The sequence below is a fragment of the Muntiacus reevesi genome, chromosome 3 (genome assembly GCF_963930625.1).
Source record: "Muntiacus reevesi chromosome 3, mMunRee1.1, whole genome shotgun sequence".
NCBI lineage: Eukaryota > Metazoa > Chordata > Mammalia > Artiodactyla > Cervidae > Muntiacus > Muntiacus reevesi.
In genome coordinates this window covers 12,751,703-12,766,661 of record NC_089251.1, presented here as the reverse complement: position 1 = coordinate 12,766,661, position 14,959 = coordinate 12,751,703, and the positions used below count along the sequence as shown (strand labels likewise).

At 39.2% G+C, this 14,959-nt stretch overlaps 1 pseudogene; it reads right to left on the bottom strand.

Moving 5' to 3' along the window:
- Positions 1 to 7,985: 7,985 nt before the first annotated feature.
- LOC136162686 (olfactory receptor 1J4-like) lies at positions 7,986 to 8,926 on the bottom strand (annotated as a pseudogene).
- Positions 8,927 to 14,959: the final 6,033 nt, after the last annotated feature.

The following is a 14,959-nucleotide window of genomic DNA, read 5'->3' as shown; positions in this document are numbered from 1 at the left end:
GCTCCTCTCTTGTCTGCTGGGAATGAAAGGAGAGTGAAAGAAGTATATTTTGATTGCAGCAGGTATATATAAATGAATCCTTTCTCTTGGTGAATATGTCAGTGTCTGTCTGCATTGCTATGTCCTTGCAAAAACCCCTAAGATGAATGGTATTACCATGCATAATGACAGAATTTACCAACCAAGAAGAGAATTTTATACAAACGAGATACTGGCTCAGTGGCATTTCTCCATCACCTCAGTAAACAGAAAGTGTGACACTGTCTTAGCAGAGAAATAGATAAAAACCTCCCTAATATCTCTTCTATTTCTGTACATATAATCATAAGGTTTAGACCTTCAGGCTGTGACATATTGACGTATTGAAATCTGAATTCAAAGTCCTTTCATATGTAAAGTATAAGGAGGATGTTTCATTAACAAATTCTTAAAGGAAACTGGATCAAAAGTACACAGCCAAGAAATTTCCTGGCAGTCCAGTGCTTAAGACTTCATCTTGCAAGTCAGGGGGTATGGGTTCAATCCCTGTTCCAGGTATAAAGATATCACATGCCTTATGGCTAAAAACTAAAACATGAAAAAAAACAATGTGGTAACAAATTCAGCAAAGAATTTAAAAAATGATCCACATGAAAAAATTTCTTTAAAAATAAATAAGCAAATAAATAGTCAGCTCCATTATGTATAAAGGTTGAAGAAAGATGCTTAACTGTCAACTGAACTTAGAGGTCAATCTTGCAATATCACTGCTCTATGAAGTAAGAATATTACTGTCAGTTATAGTACATTAGAGCAGTTTCAGTTCAGTACATTTCAGTCCTTCAGTAGTGTCCGACTGTTTGCAACTCCATGAAAAGCAGCATACCAGACCTCCCTGTCCATCACCAACTCCTGGAGTTCACCCAAAACAATGTCCATTGAGCTGGTGATGCCTTCCAACCATCTATCCTCTGTTGTCCCCTTCTCCTCCTGCCCTCAATCTTTCTGAACATTAGGGTCTTTTCAAATGAGTCAGCTCTGTGCATCAGGTGGCCAAAGTATTGGAGTTTCAGCTTCAACATCAGTCCTTCCAATGAACACCCAGGACTTATTTCCTTTAGGATGGAGTTGGATCTCCTTGCAGTTCAAGGGACTCTCAAGAGTCTTCTCCAACACCACAGTTCAAAAGCATCAATGCTTAGGTGCTCAGCTTTCTTTATAGTCCAACACTCACATCTATACATAACTACTGGAAAAACCATAGCCTTGACTAGACAAACCTTTGTTGACAAAGTAACGTCTCTGTTTTTTAATATGCTATCTAGGTTGGTCATATCTTTCCTTCCAAGGAGTAAGCATCTTTTAATTTCATGGCTGCAGTGATTTTGGAGCCGAAAAATAAAGTCTATCACTGTTTCCACTATTTCCCCTTCTATTTGCCATGAAGTGATGGGACCAGATGCCATGATCTTAGTTTTCTGAATGTTAAGCTTGAAGCCAACTTTTTCACTCTCCTCTTTCACTTTCATACTAGTACTCATATTTCAGTTCAGCTCAGTTCAGTCGATCAGTCGTGTCCGACTCTTTGCGACCCCATGAACCTCAGCACGCCAGGCCTCCCTGTCCATCACCAACTCCTGGAGTTTACCCAAACTCATGTCCATCAAGTCGGTGATGCCATTCAGCCATCTCATCCTCTGTCGTCCCCTTCTCCTCCTGCCCCCAATCCCTCCCAGCATCAGGGTCTTTTCCAATGAGCCAACTCTTCACACAAGGTGGCCAAAGTATTGGACTTTCAGCTTCATCATCAGTCCTTCCAGTGAACACCCAGGACTGATCTCCTTTAGGATGAACTGGTTGGATATCCTTGCAGTCCAAGGGACTTTCAAGAGTCTTCTCCAACACTATAGTTCAAAAGCATCAATTCTTCAGCACTCAGCTTTCTTTACAGTCCGACTCTCACATCCATAATGACCACTGGAAAAACCATAGCCTTGACTAGACGGACCTTTGTTGACAAGTTAATGTCTCTGCCCTTTAACATGCTATCTAGGTTGGTCATATCTTTCCTTCCAAGGAGTAAGCGCCTTTTAATTTCATGGCTGCATTCACTATCTGCAGTGATTTTGGAGCCCAAAAAATAAAGTCAGCCACTGTTTCCACTGTTTCCCCATGTATTTGCCGTGAAGTGATAGGACCAGATGCCATGATCTTAGTTTTCTGAATGTTGAGCTTTAAGCCAACTTTTTCACTCTCCTCCTTCACTTTCATCAAGAAGCTTTTTAGTTCCTCCTCACTTTCTGCCATAAGGGTGGTGTCATCTGCATATCTGAGGTTATTGATATTTCTCCCAGCAATCTTGATTCCAGCTTATGCTTCCTCCAGCCCAGCGTTTCTCATGATGTACTCTGCATATAAGTTAAATAAGCATGGTGGCAATATACAGCTTTGACGTACTCCTTTTCCTATTTGGAACCAATCTGTTGTTCCATGTCCAGTTCTAACTGTTGCTTCCTGACCTGAATACAGGTTTCTTAGGAGGCAGGTCAGGTGGTCTGGTATTCCCATCTCTTTCAGAATTTTCCACAGTTTATTGTGATCCACACAGTCAAAGGCTTTGGCATAGTCATTAAAGCAGAAGTAGATATATTTCTGAAGCTCTCTTTCTTTTTCTGTGATCCAAAAGATGTTGGCAATTTGACATTTGGTTCCTCTGCTTTTTCTAAAATCACCTTGAACATCTGTAAGTTCATGGTTCACGAACTGTTGAAGCATGGCTTGGAGAATTTTGAGCATTATTTTACTAGCATGTGAGATGAGCATAATTGTGCAGTAGTTTGAGCATTCTTTGGTGTTGCCTTTCTCTGGGATTGGAATGAAAACTGACCTTTTCCAATCATGTGGCCACTGCTGCGTTTTCCAAATTTGCTGGCATATTGAGTGCAGCACTTTCACAGCATCATCTTTCAGGATTTGAAATAGCTCAACTGGAATTCCATCACCTCCACTAGCTTTGTTCATAGTGATGCTTTCTAAGGCCCACTTGACTTTACATTCCAGGATGTCTGGCTCTAGGTGAGTGATCACACCATCATGATTATCTGACCAGATGGTCAACACTGAAATCAGATTGATTATATTCCTTGCACCCAAAGATGGAGAAGGTCTATACAGTCAGCAAAAACAAGACCATGAGCTGACTGTGGCTCAGATCATGAACTCCTTATTGCCGAATTCAGACTGAAATTGAAGAAAGTAGGGAAAACCACTAGACCATTCACATATGACCTAAATCAAATCCCTTATGATTATACAGTGGAAGTGAGAAATAGACTTAAGGGACTAGATCTGATAGACAGAGTGCCTGATGAACTATGGATGGAGGTTTGTGACATTGTACAGGAGACAGGGATTAAGACCATCCCCATGGAAAAGATATGCAAAAAAGAAAAAAGACTGTCTGAGGAGGCCTTACAAATAGCTGTGAAAAGAAGAGAAGTGAAAAGCAAAGGAGAAAAGGAAAGATATACCCATTTGAGTGCAGAGTTCCAAAGAATAGCAAGGAGAGATAAGAAAGCCTTCCTCAGCAATCTATGCAACAAAATAGAGGAAAACAACAGAATGGGAAAGACTAGAGATCTCTTCAAGAAAATCAGAGTTACCAAGGGAACATTTCATGCAAAGATGGGTTCGATAAAGGACAGAAATGGTATAGACTTAAAAGAAGCAGAAGATATTATTAAGAAGAGGTGGCAAGAATACACAGAAGAACTGTACAAAAAAAGATCTTCACAACCCAGATAATCATGATGGTGTGATCACTCACCTAATACTCATATTTATCATTCTCCAATGTCCTCCTGATTCAACAAAATCCTCTTGTTGAAGAGTTGTCTAATCCAAAATAAAAACAGTTGCTGCCAAGAGGTATTGAAGAGATACACCTTGATATGCCTTCTCTGCTCATCTTTAAGAAAAAGTAAAAAAAAATTATCATAAACAAGAGCACAGAGAAGTGCTGAGCACCTGTGTATATATATATATATATATATATATATGTGTGTGTGTGTGTGTATATATATACACACACACAAATTAATACACACCTGCTATTGCCATAGGAGACCCAGTTATTCTCTGAATTTTATGCTCAAGTGATCGAGTTGCCTTGAGTAAGAACTGGTTTCTCAGCTTCTCTGTAGGACATCTGGAGACAAGATTTATCCACTTCTGTGGTCCTGAATCACCCACCAGCATCAGAGAAAAAGGAGTTTGATCCTCAATTCACCAACTTCAGAAACGGAAATGTGAAGACTGCTCTGTCCACCTGGGAGGGGACCCAACTGGACAGGGCTCCAAGCTCTTGGCTAGAGACATGCATTAAACACATATTAATTGCTCAGTTTTCTTGTTTCTCCCTCCAGGACACATGCCTTATGGCAGTGGTTCCTAAACTTTGATGTTCCCTAGAATGCCCTGGGGAGATTATTAAAGATGCAGATCCCAGCTCCAGCTCCAGTGACGCTCATTCTTGAACTCTGTGGCCAGGGAACTCTGACACATATGGTCCTAAGGGCCAATGCTGAGAAAATGGTGTCCTTAGGAAGAATGTCATTATGATGCCCTGTGGGTGTGAGCCCAAAGGAGATGTGGAAAGACCCCATTATTGACCCTTCCTACAAGCTTAAAGTTTCCCCTAGTTAAGTCAAAGCTTGGGATGTGAGGGTGGAGTTTTCTCCCAAGTCGAGATGCCTTCTTAGTTTGTTACCTTTTAAGTAAATTTGCTTCATGGTAGAAATGCAAATATAAAATGAGAAAGTCAAAGTATTTCCCCTCTTTTATTCTCCAGGCAAGAATACTGGAGTTGTTGTTTAACTCCAATGTTGTTCAGCTCCTTTTGTTGTTTTCAGTTCCTAAGCTCTGTCCAGCTCTTTGCAACCCCATGAACTGCAGCATGCCAGACTTCCCTGTTTTGCTGTCTTCCAGAGTTTGCTCAGACTCATGTTCATTGAGTCAGTAATGCCATCCAACCGCCTCATTCTCTGTTTTCCCCTTGTTTTCCTGCCCTCAATCTTTCCAAGCATCAGGGTCTCTTCCAGTGAGTTGACTCTTCGCATCAGGTGGCCAAAGTATTGGAGTTTCAGCTTCAGTATCAGTCCTTCCAATGAATATCCAGGGTTGAGTTCCTTTAGGATTGACTGGTGAGACCTCCTTGCTATTCAAGGGACTCTCAAGGGTCTTCTGCAGCCCCACATTTCGAAAGCATCAGTATGCGGCACTCAGTCTTGTCTTTTTTTTTTTCCATTTATTTTTATTGGTTGGAGGCTAATTACTTTACAATATTGTAGTGGTTTTTGTCATGTGAAAGATGTTAACGATAACCCTATATGCACTCAGTCTTCTTCATGGCCCAACTCTCACATCCATACATGACTACTGGAAAACCAATACTTTGACTAAATTACCTTTTTTAGAACAGCAATGTCTCTGTTTTTTAATATTCCAAGTAGATTTGTCATAGCTGTTCTTCCAAGATCAAGTGTCTTTAATTTTCATGACTGCAGTCACCCAATGAAGTGATTTTGAACCTAAGAAGAGAAAATCTGTCACTGTTTCCACTTTTCCCCCATCTATTTCCCATGAGCAATGGGATGGGATGCCATGATATTTGTCTTTTGCATGTTGAATTTTAAGTCAGCTTTTTCATTCTCCTCTTCTACCGTCATCAAGAGCTCTTAGTTCTTCTTCATTTTCTGCCATTAAAGTGATGTCATCTGCTTATGTGAGGTTGTTAATATTTCTCCCGGCAATCTTGATTCCAGCTGGTGATTCATCCAGTCTGGCATTTCACATGATGTATTCTGTATAAAAATTAAATAAGCAGGGTGATAATATACAGCCTTTATGTGCTCCTTTCCCAGTTTGTTACCCATCAGTTGTTCTATGTCCCATGCTAACTATTGCTTCTTGACCTGCACACAAGTTTCTCAGAAGGCAGGTAAGGTGCTCTGGTATTTCCATCTCTTGAAGAATTCCCCATAGTTTGTTGTGATCTATATAGTCAAAGGCTTTAGCATAGTCAGTGAAAGAGGAGTAGATGTTTCTCTGTAATTCTCTTGATGTTTCTGTCATCCAACAGATGTTGGCAATTTGATCTCTGGTTCCTCTGTTTTTTCTAAATCTAGCTTGGACTTCCGGAAGTTCTTGGTTCACATACTGCTGAAGCCTAGTATGAATGGCTTTGAGTATAATTTTGCTAGCAGGTGAAATGAGTGCAGTTGTACTGTAGTTTTAACATTCTTTGGCCTTGCCTTTCTTTAGGATTGAAATAAAAACTCCACTCTTCCAGTCCTGGGGCCACTGGTGAGTTTTCCAAATTTGCTGGCTTACTGAGTGCAGCTGTTTAACAGCATCATCTTTTAGGATATATTTACATAAATTGGATTTATCTTGCACAGTATCTTAGAGCTTTCTTGTCCTAAGATAAATTTATTGCAATAATACTTGCAACTCTACGTCTTTGCTTCTCAGTGCATAGAATATATATAACATAAATACATTAATCTTATAAATTTTCAAATTTTTAGTTACTCTCTGGCTGAATTAACTGAGTGATTCTTTAACAAAGGATCTCTAATTTTTCAATAAGATAAAACTTTATTTAATATTATAGTACACCCTGAAATCTTCTCCTGTGTCAGTTAAAGTAACCTGATGAAGGTTACTTTATTATCTCCAAAGCATCCATTTTAACAGGCTCCATTGTCTTAATTCCCCCATGCCTGTGGCTTGCTCCTTTAAAGAGAAAACAACCGAACTGTGAAAATGCCCATGAAAATACATGAAGGCTGGAAGTCTAGGTGGAAGCCCATGGAAAGAGAGGCAATAAAGCCAGACTGTCTTCATTCACCTAAGGAATCATCTAAGTCAGAGCTTACGGAATGAAATAAATGAATATTGAGGAAAGTTGCATCATAATATTTTATACATGTATCAAATATCCAAGTCTTTCAAAAATTATGATTTCCATCTTTACACCCCAAACAGACTAGAGTTGTGGACATCACCATAGCCTCGCATGTCACTTCATCTACTGGTTACATACTAATTAGTCTTCTGTTTCTGTATAACGTTGGTAAACATATTACATCTTGCATAGTGCAGGCACATACACACAAGGGAACAAGATGAAAAAACAGGGGTAAAACCCTGATGCTCAGAAAAAGACATATATGTAGTATGTCGATAAGAGAGATAAAATGAAGTGTATAAACTAATCTCAAAGAAGGCCAAAAAGAGGGAAAAGAAAGCAAAAATTCTTTCTCCAAATCTATTTGTACTGAGATTTTCAAGGTAGCAGGATTACAAATTGATGAATAATGAACAAAAATCAATTGTACTTTATATCCTAGGAGTGAGCATTGAGAATTGAAATTTTAATATACTAATTAAAGCAATTTAAAAAGTAAAATATGCTTATGGATGAATTTACCAAAGTACTGGTATGTTAAAAACTACAGACACATTCATGGTAAATTTAAAGGGGATGAATACAGATACACTTTGCCCATAGACTAGATAACTCAATATCATTATGGAGCCAGGTCTCTCCTCCAAGTGATTTATAGGGTCAGTGAAATCAAAGGCAATGTATCAGTAGCCTACATGCAGAAGCTGATTCTTAATATTACATATAAGCAAAAGGGAAGACAAAAAAATCTTAAAATGAAAAGGAAACTGCCACAAATTCCCAGGTTATAACAGGAGAGACTAAATACTACCAGCTATAGTTCTCAGCCTTATCGACAAGATCAAGTATCAAGACCATAAACTCAAAATTCACAATTTATGCTAGTGAACTGTTAGGAAATAGATAATAATTGTAAAAGAATGCAATTCAACCATCAAACATTTGCTGACTATTCATTCCATGCTGGGATCAAATCTAGGGATATATGATCTGAGGTTTTGTGAACACACATGGCTGTTACAGAGACAAGCAAACATCATTGAGACAAGACTTCTGCCCTGTGAGGAGTCTCTCCAGGGCCCCCATCATGTCCTTGTTCCTTAGGCTATAAATGAAGGGGTTCAGCAGTGGAGTGACCACTGTGTACATCACAGAGGCAATGGTGATCTTGTCCCTGGAGGTGTTGGATGAAGGGAAAATATACAGCCCAATAATTGCTCCATAATACAGAGACACCACAGAGAGGTGGGAGCCACATGTGGACAATGCTTTGCAGATCCCCTTGGTGGAGGGGACCTTCAGGATGGTGGCCCCGATGCATCCATAAGAGATCAGGATGCATATGAATGGGAGGATGATGATGGCCACTCCTGCTGTGAAAATGGCCAGCTCATTGAGGGATGTGTCTGAGCAGGAGAGCTTCAGCAGGACATCAAGGTCACAGAAGAAATGGGGGATGCTGTGGTCAGCACAAAAGGACAGCCGGGTCAGGAGGAGGGTGTGACACAGGGCATTGGCACAGGAGAGAATCCAGGACACAGTTATTAGTAAGGTGCACAGCCCCTGTCCCATGATGGTGCTGTAGTGGAGAGGGTGACAGATGGCCACGTACCGATCATAGGCCATCGAGGTGAGCAGGAAATTGTCCAGACCAGTAAAAAATAGGAAAAAATACATCTGTGTTATGCACCCTGCATAGGGGATGGATTGATCCTGAGTCTGCATGTTTATCAGCATTTTCGGGACGGTGACAGATGAAAAGGAGACGTCAGTGAGGGCCAAGTGGCTGAGAAAGAAGTACATGGGGGTGTGAAGATAAGCGTCCAGCCTGATGAGCAGGATAATGAGCAGGTTACCCAGCACCGTGGTCAGGTACATGCCCAGGAACAGGGCAAAGAACACGCCCTGCTGCTCTGGCCGAATGGGGAGTCCCAGGAGGAGGAAATCGGACATGTTGCTCTGGTTCCCTCTCTTCATGCTCCTCTCCTGTCTGCTTGGAATGAAAGGACAGTGAAAAAAGTATATTTTGATTGCAGCAGGCATATATAAATGCGTCCTTTCTCTTGGTGAATATGTCAGTGTCTGTCTGTATTGATTTTCCCCTGCAAAAACCCTAAGATGAATGGTATTACCATGTCTAGTGAGGGAATTTACCAACCAAGAAGAGAGTTTGATACAGAAGAGTAACTGGCTCAGTGGCATTTTTCCATCATCTCAGTTTAGAGAAATTATCACAGTGTCTAAGCAGAGAAATAGTGAGTTAAAAACCTCCCTAATTTCTCTTCTGTTTCTGTACATATGATCATAAGATTTGACCTTCAGGTTGTGACATAGTGACCTACGGAAATTTGACTTCAAGTTCCTCTCATATGTAAAGTATAAGGAAGACATTTCAGCAATGAATTCTCAAAGGAAACTGGATCAAAAATACACAGTCAAGAAATTTCCTGGCGATTCAAGGCTTTAGACTTGAGCTTTCAAGTCAGGATGTATGGGTTCAATCCCTGTTCCAGGTATAAATATATCACATGCATTACAGCCAAAAATCAAAACATGAAACAAAACAATATGGTAACAAATTCAGCAAAGAATTTAAAAAATGATTCACATCAAAAAAATTCTTTAAAAATAAATACGCAAATAAATAGCCAGTTCCATTATGTATAAAGGCTGAAGAAAAAGAAGAAGCTTACATGTCAACTGAACTCAGAGTATCATAGAGTTCAAATTTGCAATATCACTGCTCTACAAAGTAAAAAATATTACTGGCAGTTATATGTATTTTTACTGGTACTCAAATTTATCATTCTCCAGTATCCTCCTGATTCAACAAAATCCTCTTGTTGAAGAGTTCCCTAATCCAAAATAAAAACAGTTGCTGCCGAGATATGTCAAAGAGATATGCCCTCATATGCATTCTCCCCTCATCTTTCAGAATTAGTAATAAAAAGTATCACAAGCAAGAGCACAGAGAAGTGCTGAGCACCTACACACACACACACACACACACACACACACACACACACACACACACACACACACCTGCTATTGCCATAGGAGACCCAGTTCGTCTCTGAATTTTATGCTTGAATGATCTAGTTGCCTTGAGTAAGAACTGGTTTCTCAGCTTCTCTGTAGGACACCTGGAGTCAAGATTGATCCACTTCTGTGGTCCTGAACCACTCACCAGCATCAGAAACAAAAGAGCTTGATCCTCAGTTCACCAATGTCAGAAATGGAGACGTGAAGACTGTTCTCTGTCCACCAGGGAGGGGACCCAAGGGGACAGGGCTCCAAGCTCTTGGCTTGAGACATGCATAAACATGTATTAATTGTTCAGTTTTCTTGTTTCTCCCTCCAGGACACATGCCCTAGGGCAGTGGTTCTTAAACATTGATATTCCCTAGAATGCCCTGGGGAGATTATTAAAGATGTAGTGCTCAGCTCCAGGTCCAGTGATGCTCATTCTTGAACTCTGTGCCAGGGAATTCTGACACACATGACCTGAACGGCTAAAACTTGGAAAACAGTATCCTTAGGAAGAATGTCACGATGATGCCCAGTGGGTGTGAGCCCGAAGGAGACGTAGAAAGACTCCTGACTCACCCTTCCTACTAGCTTAAATTTCCCCAGTTAAGTCAAAGCTTGGGATGTGAGGATGGAGTTTTCTCCCAAACCGAGATGCCTTCTTACTTTGTTGCCTCTAAATAAATCTGCTTCACGGTAGAAATTAAAATACAATATGAGAAGTTCAAAGTATTTCCCCTGTCTTTTATTCATCTTTTATATTTCTAAAATGGTTTTTATTCATAAAATTTTATATTAACATTTGTTGTTGTTCTATCAAAGTGTTAGTCGCTCAGTCGTGTCTGACTCTGTGCAACCCCACGGACTGTAGCCCACCAGGCTCCTCTGTCAGTGGAATTCTCTGGGCAAGAATACCAGAGCTGTTGTTCGGCTTCAGTGTTGTTCAATTCCAGATGTTGTTGTTCATTCGCTAAGCCATGTCCGACTCTTTACAACCCCATGCCAGGCTTCCGTTTTTTGCTATCTCCCAGAGTTTGTTCAAACTCTTGTTCATTGAGTCAGTAATGCCATCCAACCATCTCATCCTCTGTCATCCCCTTTTTTGCCTGCCCTCAATCTTTCCCAGTGTCAGGGTCTTTTCCAATGAGTTGGCTCTTCGCATCTGGTTTTAGTATTGGGGTTTCAGCGTCAGTCCTTCCAATGAATATTCAGAGTTGATTTCATTTAGGATTGACTGGTGTGATCTCCTTGCTGTTCAACAGATTCTCAAGAGTCTTCTCCAGCACCACATTCAGAAAGCATCGATATTTGCTGAGTTGCAAATATGAATACGTCTTTTTTACATTCCAAATCTGACAGCCGTACATAGCTACAGGAAAACCATAGCATTGACTAAATTACCTTTGTTGGAAAAGTGATGTTTCTGTTTTTTAATATGCTATGTAGATTTGCCATAGCTGTTCTTCCAGGATCAAGTATCTTAACTTTTCATGACTGCAGTCACCGAATGAAGTGGTATTGAACCCAAGACAATAAAATCTGCCACTCTTTCCACTTTTCCCCTTCTATTTGCCATGAAGCAATGGGACAGGATGCCAAGATCATTGTTTTGTGCATGTTGAATTTTAAGCCAGCTTTTTCATTCTCCTCTTCTACCCTCGTCAAGAAGCTCTCTTGTTCCTCTTCACTATTTGCCATTAAAGTGGTGTCATCTGCATATGTGAGGTTGTTGATATTTCACTCAGCAATCTTGATTCCAGCTGGTGATTTATCTGGTCTGGCATTTTGCATGATGCATTCTGTATACAAATTAAATAAGCAAGGTGAGAATAAACAGCCTTTATGTACTCCTTTCCCAACTTGGAACCAGTTGGTTGTTCTATGTCCCATGCTAACTATTGCTTCTTGACCTGCACACAGGTTTCTCAGGAGGCAGGTAAGGTTCTCTGGTATTTCCATCTCTTGAAGCATTTTCCACAGTTTTTGTGATCTACACAGTCAAAGGCTTTAGCGTAGTCAGTGAAAGAGGAGTAGCTGTTTTTCTGTAATTCTCTTGATGTTTCTATTGTCCAACAGATGTTGGCGGTTTGATCTCTGGTTCCTCTGCTTTTTCTAAATCTAGCTTGGGCTTCTGGAAGTTCTTGGTTCACATACTGCTGAAGCCTAGTTTGAGTGGCTTTGACTATAATCTTGCTAGCAGGTGAAAAGAGTGCAGTTGTACTGTAGTTTTAACATTCTTTGGTCTTGCCTTTCTTTGGAATTGAAATGAAAACTTCCCTTTTCTAGTCTGGAGCCACTGGCGAGATTTCCAAATTTGCTGGCATTTTGAGTGCAACAGTTTAACAGCATCATCTTTTAGGATACATTTGCATAAATGGGATTTATTTTGCATGGTACCTTAGAGCTTTCTCCTCCTAAATTTATTGCAATAATACTTGCAAGTCTACTTCTATGCTTATCAGTGCATAAAACACATATGACATCAAGGTATTAATCTTCTCAAATTTTTAGCTGCTAGGTGGAAGTGCATGGAAAGAGAGGCAATAAAGCCAGACTGTCTTCATTTACCTAAGGAATCACCTAAGTCAGAACTTATGGGGTGAAATAAATGAATAATGAGGAAAGTTGCATCATAATATTTTATACTTGTATCAAATATCCAAGCCTTTTAAAAAGTGTGATTTCCATCTTTACACCCCAAACAGACTAGAGTTGTGGACCTCACCATAACCTCGCATGTCACTCCATCTACTGGTTACATACTAATTAGTCTTCTGTTTCTGTATAACGTTGGTAAACATATTACATCTTGCATAGTGCAGGCACATACACACAAAGGGACAAGATGAAAAAACAGGGGTAAAACCCTGATGCTCAAAGAAAGACATATATGTAGTATGTCAATAAGAGAGATAATATGAATAGTATAAACTAATCTCAAAGAAGGCCAAAATGAGGGAAAGGAAAGCAAAAAATCTTTCTCCAAATCTATCTGTACTAAGTGAGCTTTTCAAGGTAGCTGGATTAATTGATGAATAAAGAATAAAAATCAGTGATACTTTATATCCTAGGAGTGAGCACTGAGAATTGAAATTTAATATACTAATTAAAGCAATTTAAAAAGCAAAATATGCTTATGGATGAATTTACCAAAGTACTGGTATGCTAAAAACTATGAACACATTCATAGTAAATTTAAAGAGGATGAATACAAATACACTTTGCCCATAGACTGGATAACTCAATATCATTATGGAGCCAGGTCTCTCCTCTGATTGATCTATAGGGTCAGTGAAATCAAAGGCAATGTATCAGTAGTCTACTTGCTGAAGCTGATTCTAAATATTACATATAAGCAAAAGGGAAGACAAAAAAATCTTAAAATGAAAAGGAAACTGCTATACTTAGTTTACCTAATTTCAAAACTTTTATACTCCATAGCAAGCAAAATAAAAGTCATTGCATGAGAATAGGAATACAGATCAATAGAACAGTGAATAATTTTGAAATAGATCAATACACATAAAATCAATTAATAGCTTACAATGCACCAAGGCAATTTAAATGTGGCAAGGATAGTGTTTCAATAAATGGTGCCAGCATACTTCAGTATCAATATGTCTTAAGTGAACATGGACTCTTGTGCTGCACGCATGCAAAACATAACTCAGAATGGGTCAAATGTGTAAGAACTGTAACTATAAAACTATTTTGAAGAAACATTGGACAAAATTTTGGTAAACATGGGGTAGGCAACATATTCTTAAATAGGACACAAAAGTCATGAACACTACAAGGGAAAGAGCAGAATCTTGATTTCAAAAAAATAAAATGCATTTGCTTTTCCAAAGAAACTTTTTAATAAAAATTTATTGTACTATAGTTGCATGACAATGTTATACTTTTTGACCTCAGAAAAATGAATCTGCCATACGTATATATACCTATACCCTTCTTTTTTGAATTTCCTTTCCATTTAGGCCACTATAGAGCTTTGAGCAGAGTTTCCTGTGCTATACAGTAGATTCTCATTAGTATTTATTTTATACACTGTAGTAAATGTCCATTGACAGAGGAATAGGTACAGAAGATGTGGTACATATATACAATAGAATATTATACAGCCACCAAATGTAACAAAATTGTGCCATTTGCCGGGACGTGGATGGGTCTACAAAGTGTCTGAGTCTGACATACAGAGTAAAGAGAAAATTAAATATTGTATGTTAATGTCTATACATGGAATCTAGAAAAATGGTAGTGATGAGCAGATTAGACAGGCAAGAATAGAGAGGCAGACATAGAGAAAAAATTTCTGGACACAGTTGAAGGAGGAGTTGTTGTTATTCAGTCACATGTCTGACTTTCTGCAAGGCCATGGACTGCAGCATACGAGGCTCCCCTGTCCTTCACATAGTTTGCTCATAGGAAAGGAGAGGGTGGAAAAAACTGAAAGAGTACCATTGACATATGTACACAACCACGTGTAATTGGATTGCTAATGAGAAACTGCTCCATAGCACAGAAAACTCAGTGTGGAACTCTGTGATGACCTGAGGGCTGCAAACATGGGGAGGGTAGGAGGGAGGATCAGGAGGGCGAGTATATATGTACTTATACCTGTTTCAACTGTGGTACAGCAAAAACAAACAAAATATTGTAGAGCAATTATCTTCCAATGAAAAATAATAACTAATTAAATACATTTTTTAAAAAGAAATAAATTCCCAGGTTAAAACAGGAGAGACTAAATACTACCAGCTATAGTTCTCAGCCTTATCGACAAGATCAAAAATCAAGACCATAAACTCAAAATTCACAATTTATGCTAGTGAACTGTTAGGAAATGAATAATAATTGTAAAGGAATGTAATTCAACTATCAAACATTTACTGAGTGTTTATTCCATGCTGGGCTCAAATCTAGGGATATATGATCTGAGGATTTGTGAACACACATGGCCGTTACAAAGACGAGCAAACA